The sequence below is a fragment of the Podarcis cretensis genome (genome assembly GCF_951804945.1).
Source record: "Podarcis cretensis genome assembly, chromosome: 12".
NCBI classification, from domain to species: domain Eukaryota; kingdom Metazoa; phylum Chordata; class Lepidosauria; order Squamata; family Lacertidae; genus Podarcis; species Podarcis cretensis.
Window position 1 is genome coordinate 35,413,667 of NC_137181.1, and position 25,886 is coordinate 35,439,552.

General features: G+C 41.3%; 1 protein-coding gene across 3 annotated transcripts in view; it reads right to left on the reverse strand.

Annotated features, from left to right (window-relative positions):
- Positions 1-24,894, reverse strand: part of CDCA7L (cell division cycle associated 7 like) — a 58,665-nt gene extending 33,771 nt beyond the window's left edge. For 2 of the 3 annotated variants that reach the window (XM_079947933.1, XM_079947932.1), the window contains exons 1-2: positions 24,520-24,894; positions 16,869-16,976 (exon numbers count right to left, since the gene is read on the reverse strand). The gene's annotated coding sequence lies outside the window, so the exon portion shown is untranslated. The remainder of the gene's footprint in view (positions 1-16,868; positions 16,977-24,519) is intronic. The other variant, XM_079947934.1, reaches the window with a different exon arrangement.
- Between the last annotated feature and the right edge of the window lie 992 nt (positions 24,895-25,886).

Consider the following 25,886-nt stretch of genomic DNA (forward strand, 5'->3'; position numbering starts at 1 on the left):
AGTGTGTTACTGAAATGCAGGTTTGTAACGTTTGCTTAACTATCTAAAATTAAGTATTTTAAGTGATAGGAACACAGCAGTATGGCATTTCTGCACCTTAGCAGGCGTGCACTCTGCCACTGGCAGTGCTCAAAGTGGGGGGGGGGGTGTCATCCCACTGTATTTGGGTCTGGCCTAATCTGAAATGAAATCACCACACTTCCTTTTCTCTCCAACTTTCAGTACAGGTCACTGCAGAACACCAATGACGGTGGTTCAGTGAAGGGCATTGTAGGAGAAGGATCATGGAGTCTAAGCTCTGGGTCTTTTGTGCCAGCCCTCCCTTTTCTTTCATTTTTTAAAAAACTGTACTTACAAGACACACGGGTAGACTGCAAAGTGCAATGCTGGTGAGACACGAGTCACCCGCCATTTTACGGTAATTTGCCCAGAGGCATATGTGTGAACGATCTGTGATAAGATCTTAATTGGCACTGGCTGGCTAATTACTTTATGGCCCCAATTAGCCCCAGTATAATGCGGTCCGGCACGCTTCCCAGCCGAGCTGCGCAGACCTTCTTCTTCTCCGGTTTCACCTTGCAGAGTAAAAACACAGCGGATCAAAACTGTTGCAGTCTGCTTCAGATCCAAACACACCAAGCACTGTGTGTTCATCAGTTCTTTATTGCAACAAATATTTACAGCTCAGCATTTCTCAGCTTCTCCTGGACTGCTAGCATTCATGGCGTCCGTCTCCCTCAGAGACACAGAGAGAACAACAAGTAGAGCTCCTCCCTCCTTCCAAACGTCAGAAGAATGGGAGGCACACTCAGAACAACTTAACCCAGTAAGTTCTGAATCCCAACACCCCCTCTTGCCTCCATTCCTGAGGTGATTTGTGGATGTACCTTTGCATACCTCTGTGAGATCAATCTCTTCCCCAATGCCTTGCGCCCTCTCCTGGCGTTCCTGTCAGGCATCTGTGGAACATCCTCACAACTCTCAGATTCGCACTGTGCGAAACTTACCCACGCACCTGTGGCCTGATACCTCTCAGGTGGAATCCCCTTCGTTGTGCGACTGGACCGCCTGGGCACAAACTCAGGCACTTCCTCTGACTCACTGTGGTCAGCAGGTGTGTCCTCTGCATCCCGGGATTCCCCCTCTGACTTAACACGTCTTCGAACCCTTGGAATTACCCTCACAGGAGAACTAGGCTCACTCTTGGGCTCTCTTTTTACAACTTGTGGAGATGCCCCATCCTGCTCCTGACTTTGGTCAGTGAGCTGATCGTCATCAGCAGACTCAGCCCCTGGCTCTCCTTCCTCCTCATCAGAACCTTCCTGCTCTGAATCAGAAAGACATTCTGAAAGAATATCGCGTCTGGCAGGAGTCTTTGACTTTTCCTCCTGCTTACAGAACTCAGCGTGTTTACTGATCAGCAGCTTACTCTGATCACCTGACGGGTACGCAAACCTCCATGCACGAGCCGTTGGCTCATACCCACAGAAGATCATTTTCTGGAACTTGGGTTCACCTGGCCCTCGCAAAGCTTCAGGCACCGGCAGCAAGGCCGTTGATCCGAACGCACGGAGGAAGTGTACCTGAGGCTTCCTCCCGTGAAGCATGAAAAACGGTGTGTCTCCTACCACTGAATTGTAGGACTGATTCCAGGTGAAGCTCACATATTTAACTGCCTCCATCCAAAACTTTGGAGGTAACCCAGAATCTGACAGCATCACCTGTGCAGCCTTAACCAGAGCCTCACTTCTGAGCTCTGCCACCCCCCTCTGTTGAGGAGAAGTCACTGTGTGACTTATCCCTTTCTTGTGAAAGAACTTCTGCAAAGCAGACCCAGTAAACTGTGAACCTCTGTCACTAGCAATTTCCCTGACTTTGGTGGAGAACCTTAGTTCCACCTCCTCAATCCAACGTCTAATCAGCTGTGCTGCATCTTCCTTGGATTTGAGACCATGTGTCCAGGTGTTCTGCGAAAAATCATCCTGCAGCGTCAGCAGAAACCTGGCCCCTCCCAAACTTGGTTCCTTCATGGGACCCAACAGATCTATGTGCACAAGATCAAAAGGTTTTGTGGTTACCCTCTCCACCCTGGGGTAACTGCACCCTCTTACCTTTGCCTGTCTGCAAGCCTGACAATCTAGGACTCTTGCACATTCCTCAATTCTACAGCCTTTGGAAACCTCAGGTAGCACCTGTAGTTCTTCAAGACAAGCATGAGCTGTCTTCTTATGCCACGCACAAGAACATGAAACATGAGTGGGAACTGTAGCACGCAGGGCTTTTCTCAACCTTCCCCTCACCCTCCAGAGACGTTTTAAGAATGAAGAGATCATTCTGCCCCTTTGCAACTCTGACCAGTTGCTTCCCTCCTTTGGAGATTGTACAAAAATCGTGTTCAAAGCAAACCTTAAACCCCTTCTTCAACAAATAAGGCACAGATAAAATACAGTGTTGCACTCCTGGCACAATGCAAACTTCCATCTGCTCCTGCAAAACAGAAAACAATACATTTGCAATGTTATTCACATTTTTCTTTTCCCCACTTGCAAACTGAACAGTTTTCCCAGCCGGAATTGCCTTGCAATTCCACATCTCGACTGCAGGGGTCTCTTGAATCAGGTTGCAGTTAGCTGCTGAGTCGAGGACAAAGCGAAAGTCAGTGCCCCTCTCAGAGCTGTCCTCAAACAAAGCCATACTGGCAACAAACGTCCCGCTGCCCCCTCTCTTTGGGCTTCTGCAGCAGTTCTGTCTGGTTGTCTTGGCAACCAACTCCCCCTTGCTCAGGACCTTGGCAGCTTCCGTAGAAGTAGCCTCCTCCGTTGCCTTGGAGACCGGCCTGGCCTCTGCGTTCCCACGCGACTCTTTAGGCCTTATCTTCACTTTGTCCAGGTGGCCGACCTTGAAGCGTCTAGCTCTCCGCCGCTTTCCAGCCTTTGGCTGACGATCACCAGTGGAAAAATACTGCCCAGGGCTCCTTTCAGCTGGCCTGGCCCCCCTTCTTCCGGAAGAGCACTCTGTGCCAGCCCTGCCCTCGCTGAAACTGCGTTTCACTTCAGCACTCACAGTGGAAAACTTTTGAAACTTGCCTTTGGAATTCTCAGCCCCCCCGACTTGCACCTCAGGGACTGGGGCTACAGCCATCTCCGGGCTCTTCATGACTTGCCCAGGGCCCTGGCCTCCTGCTGAAGTTTCACACAAACTTCTCAGCACCTCCCAGGCAGCCCTTGCTGACTTTACGCCCTCCAAACTGGGCAAAAGTGATGCATGTACACATGTCTTTAGCATAGCAAGCTCTCTTTGCATTCTCTGCTGGCTATCTTCAGGCAACGCAGCCTCAAAGCCTGCAGTGTCTGTCAGGGGAAGTGGCTCTTTCTGGCTTACATCCCAAAGCCCAGTAACCAGAAACCAACCCCTTACTCTTCTGGACCAGGTTGCCCAACTTCTTAAAGTGAGCTTTTCAAGCGGAACGTCCTCAAGGACCTGGCTGTCTGCCATTCTCTCCTCTTCCCCGGGGCCCCAGCTGTACTCACGTATCACCAGTCAGCCCTCCGGCACCCGATTTTTCAGCTGCTTTCCCAGCTCTCTGCCTCTCAGCATCAGGCAAAACACAGAACGCAGACCTCCGCTTCGTCTAGCGTCTTCCAGCTGTTCAAGCCGAGTTCAAAGCTCACCGGCAGACTCTCAGCAACAGTTTTATTAGCGGTAATTAGGTCTCCCATAACCTGTGAACGATCTGTGATAAGATCTTAATTGGCACTGGCTGGCTAATTACTTTATGGCCCCAATTAGCCCCAGTATAATGCGGTCCGGCACGCTTCCGCTGCGCAGACCTTCTTCTTCTCCGGTTTCACCTTGCAGAGTAAAAACACAGCGGATCAAAACTGTTGCAGTCTGCTTCAGATCCAAACACACCAAGCACTGTGTGTTCATCAGTTCTTTATTGCAACAAATATTTACAGCTCAGCATTTCTCAGCTTCTCCTGGACTGCTAGCATTCATGGCGTCCGTCTCCCTCAGAGACACAGAGAGAACAACAAGTAGAGCTCCTCCCTCCTTCCAAACGTCAGAAGAATGGGAGGCACACTCAGAACAACTTAACCCAGTAAGTTCTGAATCCCAACAATATGTACTTATAAATTAGTATGTACAAGTTTCATGTACATCCATATGGCATGTCCTAGTGCCCAGAGAATCCTTAATGTTCCTAGCAATGCCCTGGGTTCAACTAGTCTATTTTTTAAGAGGCAGTGAGAAAAAATGCTATACTCCTCCTCCTCTCTCGAAACACACTATCAGACCATTTTAGGACATGTTATAGTAGACATCCTGAAACTGTACCATTTCAGAATGCTGGTGGGAGATCAAAAGTCTGAAAGACTAAAAGATATTAGGTTAAATATTCTCATCACCAATCTAAGATGTTAAGCTTTGGTTTTTATTTCCAACTAAAGTTACTGCTTTTCCTTTTTGTGTGTTTTAGTTTCCAGACTATTTAAAATAAAAAAATAATAATAAAATAATAATAATATTATTACAACTAATTATTTCATATAAGAGACTTTTTTAAAACTTTGAAAGGACATTTAAACATATTCTCTAGCATGCATGCATGTTAAAATCACATCAGTCTTTCTCAATCAGAAGAAAGCACACATATAGTATTTGGCACATTCCCTTTTGGCTGTTTTGGTGAGGTGGCCAGTCACCAGTTTTACTGGGTCCTGTACAGCAGCCTGAGGTAACGTTTTCTGGCACGGAGATAAAACAGGAGACTTCCCTCTCGTTTCTTCATGTGTCAGACAGAGAGGAGCAAGGTCAGAAGATAAAATGGAAGGGGGGCTTTTATTTTAGGGAAGGACAAGGGCTCATTTCTAGAACATGTGTCTTCCATGCAAAAGTTCCCTGGTTCAGTGCCCTAGCATGTCCAAGGTAGGACTGGGAAGGCTCCAGGCTGATACTCTGGTGAGTCCTTGCCTATCTCCAAACACTGAGCTAGATGGATTAATGCTCTGACTAAATATACAGCAGCTCCTTTGCTCTTAGCAACCTTATCTGAACAGCAAGTAAAATTAATAAGAATAAAATTCTCCAAAGCGGTGCTAAGGAAAAGAGTCAGGCCTCTCATCAAATATAGTTGAGATATTGTTCTTTGAAGGAAAGTGATCCTGGATAGCCAGGTGTCTTGCAAGAGCAGGTAAAACTTATTCTTATTGGTTATTTTCATGAATATTTACTTCTTTATGCATCGTTTGAGAAATGCTAGGCCAATAGCATTTGCAGTGCAATCCAAGAGATCAAGGAGCGAGTTGTTTTTTAAGCTAACAAACATGCTTTCTCTCTCTCTTTTTTACAGTGCACACACTTGTAAAGTTTTGGTACAATTTCTCAGTTATAAATCTGTGATGGTTTTTGTGTAGCAACATTGCCATCTGCTGGGCAACAAAGTCTACCTTCAATGTTACCCTGTGAATTCACAGGCAGAAAGACAAGGAAATTCTATTTTAAAAGCTCTTTTTCTTTTAAGGAACAAAGTAAGTTTGACTTCTCTTATTTGCTTTGTTCCCTTCCAAGTATTATTTACATATTTCATTTCTTGATATACAGCCATTTGAAATACAGAGCAGAAATTAGTAGTGTGCAGTGTGCGACAAGATGAAAATCCTACACACAGTGAAGTCAACTTAAATATAGTTTCATTTCAATTGCCTTCCTCCCAGCTAACAGAGACTAGATAATTACAAAATGTGGGTTATCTTTTGCCTGGCAATTACTGATAGATGGCAGAACCACATATAGAAAGCAACCTTTCACATATATCAATCTCAGACTTTCCCCTACATACCGGAATTTGCTAGAAGTCATCTCAAAAAACTTAAGTCATCTCAAAAAACTTAAATTTACACTCTGCATCTTTTATGTAAACCATATTGATTCCCATGCCACTTTTGTAGGTTTTGGTAAGTAGGGAAAAATCAGCAAATTTATTCAATATATATAGCACCAAGTGTTTCAAGTCGTTTGTCCCTATGTACAAGAGTCGAGGCATAGCAAACCACTCTCTTCTGGAGGCCATGTGCAAGCTCCAGTCCTTTCTTTATGACTCTGCAAATACTTTGCCTACTTTTCTCTCTTTCATTCACCCACTCACATATGCATGTATGCACGTGCGCGCGCACACACACACACACACACACACAGAGAGAGAGAGAGAGAGAGAAACAGGTCTACATCAACCCAGACCAACGAACACTGTGGGTCAAATGGTATTAGAATATAAGCCACATCCAATCTGCAAGCCAGAGGTTAAAATACAAATGCAATACAAATATTAAAACATCTTAATCCAATGAAAACACAAAGACCATCATTATGAAAAATCTGCAACAAAACAACTTAGGATTGGAAGATAGAACAGCCATAAGAACCAAGTAGAATTCACTAAAGCCATTTAAAATCAGTAGGCATTCAACACCTCTTGACTTAGTTAACTAATTTTGGGGCACACAGAAGTGTTAATTACCATAATGCTCTGATAAAGATTCATACTCGAGGATGCAATCCTTCAGGTACCCTGATTCCAAAATATATAGAAATAGTAGCAGTAATTTTGGAAGTGGCACAGCTTTATTACACCCACCAAAATGTCACAAAATGGTGCACAAGATTTTGAGGCCCCCACAACTCTCCACCAGGCTAAATAGTAACTCCTACCAGGAACTTCCATAGTAATGCTTACATGATATTTGGGTTTGCCAATTATCAGAAGTGATCCTCAAAGACCAAAACAAACGGAAGCTGTTCTCCCTTCTCATCTGTTGTAGATTAACATAGAAATGCTTAAACCTTTGGAAATGCATAAAAAGGATTAACAGCGAGAAATGGTTCTGTGGGGTGCAGCAAGAGAAAAAAAAGTTTTTGCTTTTTTAACATTTGGGTAGGGAAATGACTGTACTGAACTTACGCAATTCCGATTCTACTTCAAGTGGTGTTAGTAAGTAACAACTCCACTGAAACAAATAGAAAGGTAATGGAATGAAACAACAGTCGTTGAAAAATGTGTATTTATATGCTATTGAATGCTGCTGGCATTTGCTTGCTAGAAATGACTGTTATAAATGCACATGAATTTATCCATAGTACATCGTATCATGGGAAGCTTTGTTTTATTGCTGTTGATCATTCTCTCTTATTATTTCTTCAAAGAAATGCAGGGTTATTATCCCAAGCATTAGCCAGCTGGCCTGCTGAAGTTTCCTTTCTGGATTTTCTTTCTAAAAAAAATTCCCCATAGGCTAATCCAAAATAGTTTTTGGCTGCAGAATGTGTTTTGTCATTACTACCTGTCGATTAGAAATTTTATTTAGCGTAGGTGGTACTAATTGTTTACTATTAGAATCAAAACTGATTGGAATAAATGTGAGTCATTACTATGAATAAAGCTGGATTCTTTTCATCAGATGATTTAGAATTTTTCCTTTTAATGTTTAACTATTTAATGTCAGTTTTGCTTTTAATTGCCTAATCAGCAATTGTATGATGTTCAAGTGATATATGAAATTGCTCTTAAATCAGTGCGACCCTTAAAGGACATTATGTTAAACCAGGGATGTCAAACCCCAGGAGCCTTCTAGCTATTGCATTACTAGTTCCATTATTTCTGGCCATTGACCATGCTGGCTGGGCTGATGGGGGATGGAGTCCACTAACATTTGAGGGTCACTTATTTCCCCATACCTACGCCAAGTAATTGGAATTAACCAGATATGAAAAATAGGGGGATTTAAGATGACCAAGTACAGTGTATTGGTCACTTCTAACATGTTGGCATAATATGATGCATCGACTTAGGGAACAGATTGTAGCAATAAAAATAGCACAGCCAGTGTTACCTTGCCCTGACTTTCTTTCAGTTTGTTGTGTTTGCAGAGTACAATAAGACTGGCTTCATTGCAATGCTGTTCACTACAAGATGACTGGCTTCCCACGTGAACAGAACCACTCTGTCTAGCGGACAAGCTTACTTGTTGCACCAGCTTAGGTCATCATACAGGGCGACCAAAGCAGTTTCTGTGCCAAAACTGGGCCAAAACCCTGATTGAAATGGATCCAGAAAATCAGTTTCTTCCAAAAGTGTCTGGATCTGATCGTTTCAGAACCTTGCTCATGAAAGGGAGATTAGCAACTGGCCAGTAGATAGTTAGTTTTCCAAATCCAGGGAAGGTTTCTTAAGGAGTGGTTTTACCACTGCCTCCTTCAAACAGTCCCATTGCAGCATGGTATCTTGCTGTGAAAATGATTTCCTTTGGTTCTCTACAACAGGCATCCTCAACCTCGGCCCTCCAGATGTTTTTAGCCTACAATTCCCATGATCCCTAGCTAGCAGGACCAGTGGGTCAGGGATGATGGGAATTGTAGTCTCAAAACATCTGGAGGGCCGAGGTTGAGGAAGCCTGCTCTACAACATACACTGTTGTTTTTAACCTACATACCGTACATTATTGTATACATACATAGATTGCTTTGCCATATAAATTGCTTTGCAATATATGTTATTTATATATTCATTTATGGATGCCTCTTCCCATCTATATTTTCTGAAGTTTTTTGCTGTCAAAGGCAGCTTATGTGCACTAAGACTGCAAGCCTAACCACATCAATATCCACAGAAGTAAATCCCACTGAATTCAGTGGTGCTTACTCCCAGAGGTGTTGATTAGAATTTAACCTTAATCTGCATCTTATTGTGAATTTAAAAAACTAATGGACTACATCTCTCATTTTTCTTTTCAAAAAGTTATTTAAAGTCCTCTTAAAGTGCTCTTCTTTGTCAATGTGGGGAGAACCACCTGGATTTGACTCCGCATTTTGACCACCTAAAGGGTGTTTTTTTAATCTTGAGTTATAATCAGACCATCCTTCCCCAATTCCTGACTGGGGTAAATGGGATAGGATGACAATTCTATAATGAATTGTGAAATCAAGTAGTGAAAGTAGCTGCAGTCCTAGCCCCTTGGCTGGTAGCATGACAAACTGAATTCAGTGGAACTTACTTCTGAGTAGATATAGTATGGTTTGCAGCCATGGATGGCTTTGTGATGAGTCATTCACTTTCATCAACTTTGAAAGAAACACGCAAGGGAGTTAATTGATTTGCAGATATCTGTTGATAGCTAATATATGTGTGTCTATTATGTGTTACATAAAAAAGAAGTATATTTCCACATCAGTGAATTAAGAAACAGAACGAAGATTTGGGCAAAATAAACCAACTGCAGCAGAACATAAATTACTAGATGAAATTGCAAATGAATATCCAAATGGATTGAGGTATATTTGTACAGCACTAACTATGACTCCGCATACTTGACTTAAATCATTTTGAAAAGACTTTCTTGGATATTGTGAGTTCAGTTTGGAGCATTTGCAAAAGCCAGTCAGTATGCCAAAATCACTGAAAAAGCTAACTACTGGTCAGATCAAAATGCACTCAAAATGGTTGCATTAATTTTGTTTATTTGAAAGTCTTGTGGAGCCTTGAGCATAGCTATTATTAAACTCATCTGTCTGTACTTGATGCTCATGGGCTACTTCAATCTGAGAAGGTAAGCAACTTTGGATAAATGAAACGGGTTAGTTGGTAGTGCTGAATCCATTCACAAGATCCAGTTTATTTTCTGCAGTGGAACCAAGGCAATGGAACATTCTGCCAAAGGATGTTTGCCAGACTCCACTACCACTTGCCCTTTGACAAGTAGCTAAGGCACACATTTTCCATTAGGCTTCCCTTTTAAAAAATGCCCTTGCATTTTTTATCAACATTGTATTTGTAATGCAGATTTAGTTTAATTTACAAATGTATTAAGTTGGCTATATTATTTTAATTTTTGATTATGCTGTTTGTACTGAGAGCAGGATGGAAATATTGAAAGTAAGCAAATGGACAAAAGATGTCTTAAAGCAGTAACAGAACTGGTTTAAAAGCAAAATGAATATGACCACTTTCTGCCTAGACCTAACTATCCAAAGGTGTAATTCAGGACAATTTGCAGCAGAGTGACTACTTAATTGAGGAAGCCCCTCTTAAAAACACTGATCAAATGAACTGGATAAAGCTACTTCTGAATTATGATTTCTGACACTGTGGTTATAAATTATGGTTTGGGGACAGAAATATGTAGAAGGTAGTGATGTAGAAAACACAATCTGGCTAATTTTAGAATATTTAATCACATATCTGCTGTTCATACATTAAAGCATCCGAACAGAAGATTTCCATTTTGTGAAACAGTAATTTTTTTGCTATTAAACCCTCTTTTCTCCCCTCTGTACTTCTGGCTTAAATGAATGTTGTGGGGACACATGTCTGGCTTGGTGAATTTGAGCACTTAGCAATACTAAGACCAGATGCCTACTAAATAGAATGCCAAATAAAAGTGCTGGCATCATCCATGTTTTGGACAAAAGATTGGACGTTGATGATTCCATGGCAACCTGCTCTGCAGGTACTTGGAAAGTACTGCTACAGTCCACAGAATGCGCCACCCTTTCATGAATCCTAAGGAAGGGACATCATCCTAAACCAGCATCAGTTTCCTATAAGCAACAGAACCCTCAAAGGGGCTACTGCTGCTTCTTGCCAGCTGACTTGCTAGTTTCTCTGACCAGAGACAAACACATTGACAAACTAACTGTAAAGCTGTTCTTTCTCTCACACATCTCCATTCCAGGTTTAAGAAACGTCAGTGGATTACCCGCGCTCACTGAGCAAACTCCATTAGAGATCAAACTATACAAAAGCCTAGAAGTGATCATCTCAATGCTTTACAACAGAACTGCGTGACTGAACAATAAAGGGGAAGAGTGCCATCCCAAGTCTAATAAGATGCCCCCCACACAACCTCCTCCACTCCTGTCCTTGAACTTTTGTCATGGCAAAAGGTCAGTAACACAGGCAAGCCTACAAGCTCTTACATGCCTTGCTCTGAGGAAGAATCCTGCATCTGTAGGGTCCTTCCACAGACTGAGACATCTAGGACCTCAAACATTTTAAGGCTTATGGTCTAGTAGTACCTTGAAAATATCCCGAAACTGTTCCAACTCCAGCTATAGAAAAATAGCCAAGAGAACAAGAGTTTTATGCCATTTTTTGTGTGTATCCCAAAATTCCTGGTGCAAAAATTGTTTGTTGAGACAGGACTCCCCTTTGTAGAAACTATGCTAATTCTTCTCCAGCAAGACTGGTTCTTCTATATGCTTGATATTTTTATCTTGAACTATGTTTTTCACCACAACAGACAGTGAGCTTACCCACCCACCTCAATTGCTTAAAAAATAGTACATTGGCCACTTTCCAGTCCTCTGGTATGGAAGCTGATTTTAAAGAAAAGTTGCATATTTTTGTTAGGATAGCAACAATTCCCCCAATGAATTCTTTAAGAACTCTTTGGGGGATTCTACTCAGTCCCAGTGATTTGTTAATTTTTAATTTGTGAATAAAGCCTTGAACTTCATCTCATGGGACCAATATTTGCCTACATTCTGGAAACCTCCTTCCCAAAAAGGTCAGTTCAGGCCCAGGTATCTGCCATGCATCTTCCACAGCAAACAAAAGATGCAGATATATAAGGTTTCTATCACACACTTGTGCAGCAGTGTGGGGGACACTCAAGCACAGTCAGATTCCTTGTTCCATGGACCACAATGGGACGCATGCATGCAAGTAATATCATCCTAACAGGATGTTGATTTCTGAAGACATGTACTGTAAACACCCTTCAACCTCAGGAAGGGTTTTTTTACCTCAGGAAGCTTCTCCCACATTTGTATATGACGTATATGTGTGAGGTGAGATCTAACATGGGAAAGGTATAAGATCTCCCAATTAGCTCTTTATACAGTGATATATTTTGCCCTGCCTATGAAATGTAATTTAACAAGAAATAGTTGCTGTAATTTGGAAGAATCAGGAAAGGAGAGAGAAAAAGAAAGAAGAAGAAAAAGGGGAAGAGAAGAATGAAAAGGGAAAAGGGGTCAGAGAGAGAAAAAGAAAGTGAAGATGAAAGGAAGGGAAAATGAAGAAGAAAGGAAGAAAAGGAAGGAGGACTGGGGAAAGGAAGGGAAGAAGGAAGGAAGGAAAGGGGGGAGAAAGGGAGGGGAAAGAGAAAGAAGTGAGAGGGGAAGGAAGAGAAAAAGATTGAAAATGGGGGGGGGCGGAGGATAAGGACATTTTTGGAAAAGGAGAAAAGAAGAAAGAGAATCAGAATTGGTGACAGGGTTAGGAGAAAGAGGAAATATAGGCTGGAAAAAGGTGTGGGGGAGAAGTGGGCACAGTTATCATGATGGGAAGGTATTTATCCAAAGAAAGTTAATTGTAAATGGTGCCCCCCCCACCTTTTAATGACCTACAAAATGATGGATGGATGAATGAAATGATAAATGGGAGGAATTGTGTTTAAAGGGGGCAGGCTGAAAGAAAGGATGGCTTAAGAGTGGTGGGGATTTTATTTTATTTTTGCGGGCCAGGGGTAGTATTTCTTATTGGTTCTCCAAGAAGGAGAAGACTAAAATATGCAGGGAAAACCTCTGCCTGACTTCTCCCTTGCCCCCATATGCCTTCCTCTCCATTGCCCTCTTTCTCTTGCCTGGTCACACATTTCTAGGCTCTGTTTACTTAGGGGGCAATGCATGTGCTGAATGGTGGGTAAATGGAGCTGTGTAGCAAAGGACAGGGCTAACATGTGTCATTGTGGTGCAAAAAGCAGAATGGGGAGGAATTGTGGATGGGGGTTGAATATGAAGGGGAGAGGAGATGAGGGAAGGGGAGAGAGCAAAGGCAGTTCCAGCATCTCAGCAGGGTAGGCTCCTATTTTGAAAGCGCTCTCTCCCTTCTCCTGTCTGCCAGGTGCTGCAGGCTCCAAAAACCACCTTTGCTCACACATGCCTTCCACCACCAGGGTTTGCTCCCCCACACCGGGTCTTCTCCTCCTCACAACGTACCCATGGGCAGGGGCAGAAGATGGGAGCCAAACTACTCTTAAAAGGACCTTGGGTAAAATTGCAGCTATGGCAAAGGAAGAAGCTGTGGTGGCTTAATTGTTTCTGTGGTGGTGCCAGCAAATTCAGGGCAGCTGAAGGGTATGTCATGGGGTTATGTTATTCACATATATATTACTGCATGGAGGGTTCTCACCATGATGAAGCAGTACCCAATATTGCTGTGTGTGTGTGTGTGTGTGTAAAGGACACCTAAGAAAGTGAGGGTTGTGTGTCTTATCAAGGCCTAACAGGGTGAAACAAGGACTCACTGGCACTCTTAGTGCTGACTTTCGTTTAGTTGTACAGGGATTAAATTACATTCTTCACTTCAATTTAATGCATTTTAATGTTTATTTCTATATATGCAGGACTCCTTAATTTAGCATAATTATTGAGATGAACTTCAGCTAACATTACAAGAAAATTGTAACTTGTCATAAAACAAGAGGCCCATATTGTAGCTGAGCTGTTAACGCACTGAGATACCCTGTTAGAATATCTTAATAATGCAAATAAGTCCTCCTCACTCCCCACTATGATAATGCTTTGGTGGCTTGATTAATTATTATGAAGCCAAATGGCTAACAAAAGAGGGTATAAATAAAAATATCTTCTCATGTCCAATAAAAGAGTGTAAATTTTAACTACGGCGCATGACAGCAAGTGTAAGCAAGAATTATACACAATACAACTCACTGAATGAGTTAATATGCTCAGGGCCTTTGTTGCTAGAAATAGTTTGCTCTGTATTATAATCATCCATTGTAGCTGCACTCAGCTGCAATTTTGGTTTCTCCTTTAAGTGTATTCAATGACATTTCTGGTACAGCGCAGGCTTCCAGTGCTAGTTATGTCTGACATAAAGGGATGGTGTCTCTACAGGTGCACCTAGACACTTCAATCCTCACATTTTTAAGACCCTCTCAGTAGCAGGGGCACCGAGAACGTAAGTAGACTTCCCTTTTGGAAAAGTGCCACAGTGTTCAAGTTTCCACAGTTTTCCATAGATTTAACTTCGGATTCTTCTGTTAACAGAGTGGGTATGGTAAAAGCAAGGGACAGCCTATGAAACAAGACATTTGGTAGGAAATTTGGGACAGGCAGAAGGAAGTACTTATTCATCCAAATTGTGATTAATATATGGAATTCATTGCCAAAGGATGGGCCATGAGCTTTAATGGCTTAATATCTAGTACTAGGCAAACCATTGTTTGTTTAGAATACTTATATCCCACTTTATAGCTATGAGTGGCTCTCAAAACAGTGGTGTTGCATCGTTTGCCAGAGCCCAGGGCGTGTGCTCCGGGCAGGGGTGGGTGGGCTGTGGAGGGCAAACAGAACCCACAGCACCAGCCAGCCCTTGTTGCTGCCGCTGCGGGGGGACACACGCTGGGCAGGGGCCGGGCGCAGAAGTTTCACAGAGCCCACTGTGTCAGCCCAGCCCTCACTACCACAGCAAAGTAGGGCCACGCTGCACCGTCTGCCCACCTGCGCAGGGAGAAGCCTAGCCAGACGACGCCGGCCTTGGTGGGCAAAACCCTCTGACATTGGCTGGGCAGCCTTTCAACAAGGGGACTGGGGATGCAGCAGCGCGGCCAGGCCCAGAGACTGCCGGTGGCAAACAGGACAGGATGCAGATGCCTGTGGGGGGGCACCTGGTTCACGCCCGCCTCAAAATCATGCGCCCAGGGCTACACCCCCCCAGTGCCCTCCCGCTATACCCGTGTCTCAAGCAGCTGACCAAATAGTCTCAAAATAAAACCATGCTCAAATCTAGTACAGACCAGTCTAGCTTCGATGGCTTTAAAAATACATGGAGAATATTGGGTATTTCCAGTGCTTTTTTTTTTTTTTTTTTACAAAAAAAACCCGAGGTGCCAATACTCACATGTTGATAAAAGTGCCATGAGTAGCACAAAAACAGAGAGGTGAAAGTGCTCCTTACTGGTGAGCACTGTCCCCCAATAGCACTGGGTCTTTCATGACAATTTTTTTTCTGTTTAGGATGTTGGGAGCTATAAAAGGAGGCTGTTGATAAGGAGATTAAATCAACACACTTTTGCCTAATGAAGAACAGTTAAAAATATATAATAACCACTTAGTCAACCATTTCCTTTGAGGTTCACTCTCCCACCAGGATGACTCACTAGAATATAAACCCACAGTAGGGGGATCTAACTTGGAGACAAATACAATGAATCGTGTGATTTTGACAAACAATTTACTCTGTGGGGATACCCCTAACTCACCACTAGCATTCTTTCATTGAGACCATTTTATTTTTCTTTGCCACAGCAGGGACAATAAATTTCCCTCATTTTTACACCAAAACAACCTTGCCAGTCCAAGTGAGAGAAGAATTTGGCCCTAGGAGAGGGAAAGGATGTCATCACTCTTGAGATCCTAAATAGATGTGCTGCTGGTTAAAACCATGTGTATGTATATTTTCTTTTATGTTATTTTGATTTTGAATTCAAATGGATCACAAACGGTTTGCAGGGGGGGCAGGGGGGAGGTCAAGGGGGGGAGAGAAAGTAAAGAATTCAGAGATTAAGAACAAAGGATCGGCTTTCATTCATTCAGCTCAGTAGGTTGTTGCCCCCAGCAGGTGGGTTCAATTTGTTTCACTGTCACATCAAAATTTTACAAGTCAATACATTCTGAAGTTTCATTGAAAACCAGAAATTAACATGATGCATAAGCAGCTTCCTTTATATTTGCCACATTTTAGTCATTTAACGCTTGCATCACTAGACTGTGATAAAATGTACTTCTGTTTTTATCTGGGAGGTGGAGCAAGGCCTGGATTTTATCCCCTCTGGTTTCTTTACTGCCCCACAGTTGACCAGTACGACTGCTGCTTATCTGACAGGCCTATGTATGCACCCAGCTGGATTGGCGCCACATACACAACAGAGAGGTTGCCTTCCCAGTGGCCTTGTTGTCAAAGAGATCCATGTACTCTTGTAACCAGTGGTGTTTGTGGTGGACTGGAGGGGCAAGGGAGCACAAGCCCCCTCTAATTCTAAATGCATTTATTTATTTTCATGTGCATCGATACACACATATCCAGCTAGTCAACAAGAGGTTTAGAATGACCTCTGAAACCACTCCTATTGACTGTGGCTGCCAGGCTTGGATTCTCTGCACTTTTCTGCAAGAAAGCCATCCCAGGCCAGTAGACAGCTTAGATGAATGCTACTTGTTCTGATCGAATGCTGCCGCTTCTGCAAATGTTACAAGATTTGGAAGGCCTAAAAACACAATTATAAACAAAGGAGTTCTGGTGCCTTTTTATGATCTGGTGAGGAGCTTGGGAGTGCTGCTGGACACAGCCCTGCTTTTTTCTTTTTTTAAAAAAAAAAATATTTTTATTGAGTTCTTTTTAAAACAAAACCATAAAAAGTAAATAAACCAAAAACATACAAACGGTCAAAAAAAAAAAAGAGAAAAAAGAAAACACAAAACAGCACATACAGCAAGAAAAGACAAATGCAAAACAAACCAACATCAATTCATGACATAACAATGATTGACTTCCCTCCATCTCGGTTTTGGGCTATATAACCTTGTGGTTATACAGCCCTGCTTTTTGAAGGACAGATGGGGGTGGTAGTAGCCAGGAAAAGAAACCAAAGGTGTCCATCAAGGCTCTTGGGAAATGGGTTGCAAAAATCCTTTACTTGGGAAAGAGACACTAAGTGCTATGGCGCCTTTGATTGTCATTATTGCATTTTATTTTCCCAGCCAGTAGTATGAGAGGTGCAGGACACATTCATTACAAAGTTTGTACTAGGTACAAAGACTTCAATTGAGTTTCAAGAAGTACTCACATATTGGATGGCATAGTGGTTCTCATGAAGAGGCTTCTAACTTCCTTTCTGTCACGAGCAGGAAAAAGGTGTCAGTTGAACAGTGACTGAAAAAGCCACATGCAAATGCTATAGAGGAAAATGAACAGAAGCTGTACTATGTGAAATATAGTGGACTAAAAAAATATATATACAAAAATATCTGTGTGTTTGCAGAAAATCACGTAAGCATTGTCTCCCAATGCAAGCAATCAGCAGGATCAAGCAACATGGACAACAACTTTTATTGTTTGTCTTGTTATAATAAACAAATACTGTATTATTCACTGCTAGAGCCAGACACCCAAGCTCTGCAGTCTGTGAAGTTAGATGTAATGAAAATGAAATCACCTATACAAGAGTTACTGGGGATAATGAAACAACACAGGAAAACTAGTGAGGAAACTTTTAGCAAAATAATAAAGAAGTGCAATTGCAGATGAAGTTGATGTGGAACTTATAGCACTTAGACAAACTATACAAGAGAAAAACCATGCCACTCATCACAACCAATCTGCACAAGAGCTCTACCAGTGATCCAGCTACATTTCCTACCTGCATTTGTTTATTACATCAGTGAGGACTTGTTTCAGTGATGAAACCCAACCTGCTTACATTTTTCTCAGATTTACTACACTGAAGAAAAAGTCATTCAAGCCCATGTCAATTCTATTCAGGAACTTTACAATTTTGAAAACTTTGTGGCTGTATCTGTGACTCAGTATGTGTTGTGGGCAAACAGACATAACAAAGAAACAGCCTTACTCATCTATTGGAACACACCAAACTGTTCCAAGCTATTGAAATAGCCATCCTTGCAGCACTTTCCCTCCCAGGTACAGGCACTCTCAAACAAGGAGCTTGCCCCACAATTTGTTACACCCCAATTGCTAGACTCCCATCATTAACGTATACTGTTTTCTTTCAGAGATCTTAACATGCGGGACACAACTCTCACATCTAAATCTACTTTGCTGCTCCTGTTTCCACACACACACACACACACACACACACACACACACACACACGTGCCATCCCTGCCCCAAATACACATACTGGAAGGGATGCAGTTTGATGATGCTCATGTGTCTTCTTTGGAATGTGTGTTTGGTTCTCATATAATTCTTTCATTCTAAATATAGTTAACATTTAAAATTGTTATAGAAGGCAAGCAGCAGTAATCATCTTCTTTGCCCTAATGCCTCTCTAATTGGCAGATTGGAGTGCATATATGCATTTTAAAAAGACTAAATAAAAACCCAGAACCAAGTAGCACAAATGTTGAAACTACGAGAGTAAAACCAAACACACAAATCTAGGAATACCATACAAAAATGGATTGAGGGAACAGGATCCCCCCCCCCCCGCCCGCTCCAACCTAATAAAATATCCTTCATAAACTGCTGATAGTCTATGGTTAATGAAGTAGATGCTGAAAGCTGACCAGTGTATTGGAAATGAATACAGGGGAAAAGAAATTATTATACACAAAATTGGCAGAACAGAACAGTGTGTCTATTAAGCAAAAGGAAATAGGGTGTAGCTGAATATTTTCTCTGACCAGCTGGTGAGAACAGACAGGGAGCAAAAGAAAACTGTAAAATGTAAAGGAAAAAAAAAAAGACAGACATGATGGATGTCCTGTGAAGAACTAAATAAACAAAACTGCTGATATTATACAAGTTCAGGATGTTGTAATTATCATTATTTTGCAAAGCAATGATTGGTCAAGATCATTTATCAGATATTGTTGGTGGAATGCAAAAGTCCTTTACCAGTTACTTCATGAATGGTATAGTGAAATATTCATGTATTATTTTTCTAAAATGCAAAGTTTATTGGTTTTTAAGTTTTTCCATAACAGTACAAAGAAGGAAAAAGAAAACATATCAGCAAAGGATGTCAATTCACAATACCATTTTGAAAATCAGGCACATGTGGTCAAAACCAAGTATTAAAAAGAAGGAAAAGGTGAAGGGTGGGTTGGATAGGCAAGGGGGATGTAGGGCTTTGGCAGAGCCCATATGGCATGTATACCACGCAAATAGTTCAAAATAGGGGTCTCAGATCTCAAAAAAGTTATGCTCTTTGCACTTGCAGGCAAACATAGATTTTTTCATATGCTGCAAGAGATGAAAGGTCCTCCAACCAACAAGCTATCAGAGGAGCCTTGTCCAGTCCTTCCAGTGCAGTAAAACTAGCCACTTAATCAGCAATAATGTGTAGGTGGTTTTCCTGTCCAAATGAATTCTTGAGTTTTGCTCCCATCTTTCTCTCTGCTGCTATAAAGTGTAGCACTGAGACTAAGATGGAGAATCTGACAGATGTTGATGGCAGATTGAAGTTGCTGGGGCAGTGTCCCTTTCACCCAAAAGACCAGCCTCCATTCCTGTCATGGGATATTTATATACAGAAACAAGATTTGGGGATAAATGTTATTTTTTACTTCCAATATCCTTCCATGGGATCACGAAGAGTCGGACACAACTAAACGACTAAACAACAACAGTCCTTCCTATCTAGGAAAACGGGAAAGAACTCCAAAACCTAAACTCTGTTCCATATTCTTGAATAATTATTCATGATTGTCAGTTTTTTACAAATTCCAAGATACTTTATAGATTTTGCCAACAAATGTATTTTTGTTATTTGGAACCAATTGTTTCTTCATGTTTTCTTGTAGCTTTACTCCCAGCCTTCAGATTTACTACAGTTTATTTTTATATCCCATATTTCTGCAGTGTTTTAATGAATTTTCATATGATTTTTTTTATATTTACTGTAAGTCACTGTTACGGGGCAGCATACAAATGTTATTCATAAAGAAACAATAAATGTTCAAGTGAAACTTCATTTAAAATATGTTTTAAAAGAAAATTGATCACGGTGGTGGAAACAAATGAAAAAGTTTATTTCTCAACCATGGCTGCACATCACCACTAGAGGGTGCTCCCAGGGGAAATGAAACATTGCTGATCCAGCATTTTTTCTCTCCAGCCCAAACGGAAAGCAGAGAAGAGCACAGCATTTAGAAAAAAAATGTCCACAGGTTAATGGCCACTAGAGGGAGACTTCACTGACTCTGAGAAATTGGGGACATTGATCGGAGACAATTCTGAGGTTGAGCCGTTTATTCAGTCATTAATGTAATTGAGGCAGAAATTGTACTCTGGATTTGGATTTGGAGGACTGAAGACATCTAGCGAATCTACCTGGAGGTTTTTCAAAGATTTGCAGAGGTATATGAAGTCCCAGAAAATATATATAAAGAAGTAGGAAAGCACAAAGCTCTAAGATAGCCAATGGGAGAAAATGAATTCATAAAGAGCAGAGAAAACAATAAGTGTGCTTTGGAAACCTGAAACTAATGCGCAATATTAAGTACTAGGGTTGCCGAATTTCAAAAAGTAAAAAATCAGGACACCCCAAAAGTTGTTTTTACAAATGCAATTTTTTGATTGACTTGCCTAAGATCCAGGACAAAACACACCACCTTTCGGAAATGCCTCTCCCCCCCCCCCCCCCCGGACGTCAGTCCGCCTTTGAAATCCCAGTAATGTCCAGGAAATTCCAGACCTATGGCAGCCCTACTAAGGACAGAAGAGAGTTCTAAAAAATGCTAGGAAAGTAGGTTGCAGGATTCACAACTGTACAGAAAGGAGGACCAGGTTAAAATGGGAACAGTTAATGGAATATTTCAGAGCATATAACACAAAATTCAAAAATGTGCCCATGGGGAATGTTTTCTTTGCAGGGTTGCCAACTTGAATGAAATATTGCGGTGGCCCAGGTAAGCCCCGCCTCGCATAATCGATCACATAACACAGTGCACACACACCATTTGAATGGCATTGCCCATCAACTTTGTGGGGGCCTGGCCCCTGCAAATGTTTTATTGTGGGGGCCGAAGCCCCCACAACCCCTAGGAGTTGGCTCCTATGTTTCTTTGTATGTGTACAACCCATTCTGTAACTAAGTCTGTTATATTGCTCTCCCTCAGCACAGGCATCACTTGCCATCTGTCTCACAAGTCACAAAACCGTTTTATACCAATTCAAGCATTCTCCATTCGCCTACTTTCTGCCACCAATATCACAATTCTTTAGGCAGAGTTAAGCAAAGGAGACTTCATAGATCCACACTGGTCAGATGCCTTCCCCAGGTTTAGCCTCTGAACATGAAAGATCCATTTCTTTAACCCTCCCTTTAAGACCCTCTAAAATCATTGCTATAGTCCTATCTTAAGAAGCTTATTTTATTTGGAAGACCATTTTCAGAAGTTGAAATCAGTTACAAAAGCATGAACATCTTTCCTCTCCCGGATAATCTATTTTGTGGTTCCTTTTGAGCCCTTTTATGCACTTCAGAGAATGTGCACAAGCTACAACTGGGTTAAATCTCTATAACAGATGCCTACAACAGCAGTAGTTTTTGAAACTGACCTAAAACTTCACATCTTTATGACACTTCAGTCATGGATGCAATTCCTATGTCCTTCAAATGCAACATGCCCATTATTACACAGGAAAATTTGTTGGGAACTGAACTCATACCCCCAAATCATCTTGACTATGTGTGTTTGTTAAGACTATACATACAGAATCTATTCCCTAGATTCCCAGAACCAAGATGTTTTGATTGGGAAGTGAAGTTACTTGTCTTGTCAACAACATTTATAATTTGCCTTTACAAAGCGCAGCTCTGTAACGTGTGTTATTTGACCAAAGGAATCTGCAGGCTCTAATCTAGCTTGTTAGTAGTTTGAAAAGTGTGGTTTGCATGAAGCTGCATGAATCAAAATGAATTATGAATCTGAAAATTGGCAATTATGTTGCATCACACAGCTCAGAGCACAATGATAAACCACAATCCAGATTTTTCAGTTTAAATGGTTTTACATTCATGCAAGCAAATTAACCATAAAATGGTTGTGGGGGGGAGAGAAAAACAAAATATCCCAAGAAAGAATAAACTGCAGATAATAAGCACCAATCTGGTGTTGAATGCTGCCCAAGATACCAATTGTTTTAAGTCACGACAAAGACAGCTGAATGCTCATCTTGTGGATATAGAGCATGGATGATTGCTTGCCATGAGTATCTTCTCTCACAAATAACAGTTTTTTCGCTCTTAATTTTCTGCTAAATTGGAAGCTAACTGCTTCCCACATTGTCATTGGAACACCTGCAGCTGTGCTGGATTTCTGCGCACCATTTCTTTTAGGTAAAACAGCACTCCACTTTCCTTCAGTTCCTCATTATGCTTATGTCTTCCTTTCATTGCGCTACAGCACTAATGATTCAGGCAGGCTGGTCAGTCATTAAGTGACAAGCAAATGATACCGTATGCAACGTGTGACTAATCGGTCTGAACAAATGAAATCACAGACTTGCTTTTCCCATCATTCATTTCCCAAACAGTAGCAATGTGGTGCACAGCAGGTAGTTCAGTTAAAACCAGCCTTGTAAAACAAATTTCCTGCAGCCGTTTTAAGTGCACGCGCTGTGATGGGTTTGAGATGCTGCAGTTAGGAGTCTGTGCCCAAGGGAATGAAGAAAGGTTTGGGGTGGAAGCAAAATAGGGATGCAGGGGAGAAGGAGGAGGAATCCTCAGTACATACATTACTGTAATTAAGGGTTTAGTATCTTATTGATGTGGTTTCTGTTTGGATAGCTCTCAGAAATGACTGTTGCATTAGCAAACCCCAAACATAAAGCACTTATCATGGAATGAGCAAGGAGAAAAGGGAACACTTGTTTCAACCAAATTTTCAAAGATGCATGTTTAATATAATCTAAAACCAAAAATATTTACTATATGCAAAGCGTGACACCATTTTTAAAAAGCAGGAGAAATAAGCGCATGGAAAAATCTAAAAGCTGGCCATAATTCTACAGTATTTCATATGGTTTGGAAGCATTTAATATTTTCTTATGAAGATTTTTAAAGTGGCAATATATTTGTTAGTTATGTTTGTCAACATCAGACTGATTTGCACAAAATTTACCAATCATAACTGAAATTAGAATAATGTTACAGGGACCAGTTGGCACAGAATGTCCTATATTTGGGACTGAAATGTCCAAATGTTCACCTTCACACTTTCAGGTATCCCATTTTTTGATCTGGTTTTACCTACACTACTCTATTCCAGGTGGTGAATTTTTATCCAGTGCCTTCCTGAGAATGATCAGGCAAAATGAGATCACATCACCTCTATTCCCAGGGCAGTGCACTGGTTGTGAGCTACCAGGCCAAATTCAATGTGTTACAGTATAGAAAACCATTTAATGACTTCAGGGTCAAGTACTTCTAAGAGCAACAAATTTGAAACAATAAATGAACAAAAGTTATGATGTGAACACTGCTTTACATGACATTATTGTATGGAGAGAGCTGTCTGTGTTCATTGGTTATAATGTGGACTTGGTAACCTTTTTTGGTCAGGGATGCTTGTTGCAGTGTGAGAAAATCATAATCTGTGCCCTGATGCAGCTTTTGCGGGGGCAGGTTAGACTACAATCCTGCAGTCCGTTCCAGTCTTATGAGTCTATCAAGCCCAGCCATTAAGATCTGAGAACTGGTTTAGATCCAAGATTCCAGATATTTCCACAAATGATGTGGATGTATCTACATTATTAAATGATGTGTATACACTACCAATATATACTGGTTTTATTATATCACTTCAAGTCTTCCCCCAGAGGATCAGGCAGTTGTAGTTTGGTGAGGTACTGACAATTCTTTGCTAGAGATTTATTATAACATTTGCTGCTGCAAACAATAAAATGATGTCACAGAAATGTGGAGCAAACAAACCTTACTAGAACTTGGCTCAAAATTGCAGCAGCTTCCCCTAGGTTCAGTTTTCGCCTGTTTTCAGAACTGCTTTCCTCCATGCACCCACTCATCAAATACTAAAGTTCTAATTATCATCACATCTCCCATGAAATGAAATATTACTCTAACAGATTTTCCTCTTTCTCTTTTGATATAGTGATAGGTGTCTTACAGAACATACCTAATCAGAAGTTAGCCCAAAATGAGTTCAAATGAGAATTTATTTAGGGGCACTTTGCAGTGGAACCAATTCATTAGTTCTGTAAATACACTATTGCTTGTCTGTGTTTGGTGCAAGTATATCTGGGTTTTCTGTTGCTATATACAGTACATCAATGGGGTACAATGTTCAGTACTTGGCAGATTTCTTCTATGGCTCCTTTAAACAGCCACATCATTATTTTGAACCAAACACAATCTTGGCATCATACTGTTGTTCATTTTGTAGATATTTTGCAGATTTCCACACTTAATTTTTATAGATGGCAACTGGTTATTTTTCATATTTTGCAGAGCACTAAACATGTATGTTGGTCCACTAGGAAAAACATACACCAAAAATGGCAGTATTTAAGTAAAGATGTTACCCTACTGTTACTTGGAGGGGGGGCGTATTTCTGCTGCTTGACATCTGGTAACTGATTGTGCACCAGGTCTTTTAACCTTCCCAAATACAGAGCTTCTTAAACCCTTATTTTACCTATTCCCTATTATTCTTATATGTGGTATTAAGCACTTCTTCTTCTTTACATCTTTTGAAACTATTGATCTGTTAAGTTTAACAACTACCTACTGTAGATAAATCCATGAAGAGAACTTTTTCCACAGGGAGATCTGCCTCACATCTTCTTTATTATTGTTTAGATGTCAGGTGATTTTGGGCTGTGATATTCAAACTTATTTCTTTTTTAAAAATCGGATAAGAAAAACAAATAAGAATAGAAAACATCCAAAAATCTGTTGAGGTTTTGGGATTCCAGCAGCTAATTCAAGTACCAGTACATCTTTTCCCTTTATCTCAAACTATTTAGTGCAGCAGGGCTTGTTGCACTGACATGATAGTCCTTTCTATATGCACTTGAGTTGTGACATCCTTTTGTTTAAATATAATAACCATTTCCTTCTAAATGCCCAGCCATCAATCTCTCCCCACACTGCCCTCCCTCATAACATTCGTCAGTGCTCTCCTGTCACTTCTAACTGCCATCACCTGTTTCTCCTCAACATTCCCAAAGGAAGTTCCCGCCAATTCCTTGCCTATCAAACAAAAGATTCTAAATTACCTCAAACCATTTGCCAGTTTGTAATCACTCAAATAACAGTTATACAAAAATACACAGCCCTGCAGCATATAGATAAACAACTATATAATAATTCTATCCCTCAAATATATATTTTTAAAGCCACCCATAGTTTGTCACAAAGAGTTCAACTCTGAAGCATACAACAAGCAGAAGATTCATCTCAACAGGTGTAGAGAATCCATTTCCCTCATAACTGAGGGTTGTGTCCAACTCAGAGGAGACCCACTGAAATGAATGGGCTTAAGTCAGGCATGTCCATTCATTCCAGGCCTCTTTATACAGTCATTAGGATTCTCCTCAGTTCACAAAGGTGCTGAGGTCCCTTTGTGGTCATGAATAAAATATTTGCAGGCGTCGGGAGCCCCCAAAGTTGATGGGCATTGCCATTCAAATGGTGTGCATACACCACGTCATATGATCGATTATGCAGGGCAGGGGCCCCCAATATTTTATTCAAGTTGGCACCCCTGATCCTCTTAGAGTGCTTTTGCTGGGCTGGAATATGTCCTTGAACTTTCATAATACTTCTTGCTTGCCTGTATGGAGGCAGAACCATAGCTAGGTGATCTTGCGCCCCTGGCAGAACCGTCCAGATTGCGCCCCCTAACCACAGACAAATTAGCTCTTCTTTCTTCCTCTCCTCCAACCCCCTTCCTTCCATCCATTCAATTCACCCTCTATTTAAAACCATTTCTTATGAGACAACAATCAATATTTATATTTATGGACATATTTTTAGCCAATTTTGCGACTGGGGGACGGACCCAATAGCTCACCTTGCCACCCCATAGCTACGGCCTGTGGAGGTGTGCACGGGTGCAAACCTCTGACTTTTGCATAGCAGGAATTTAACCTG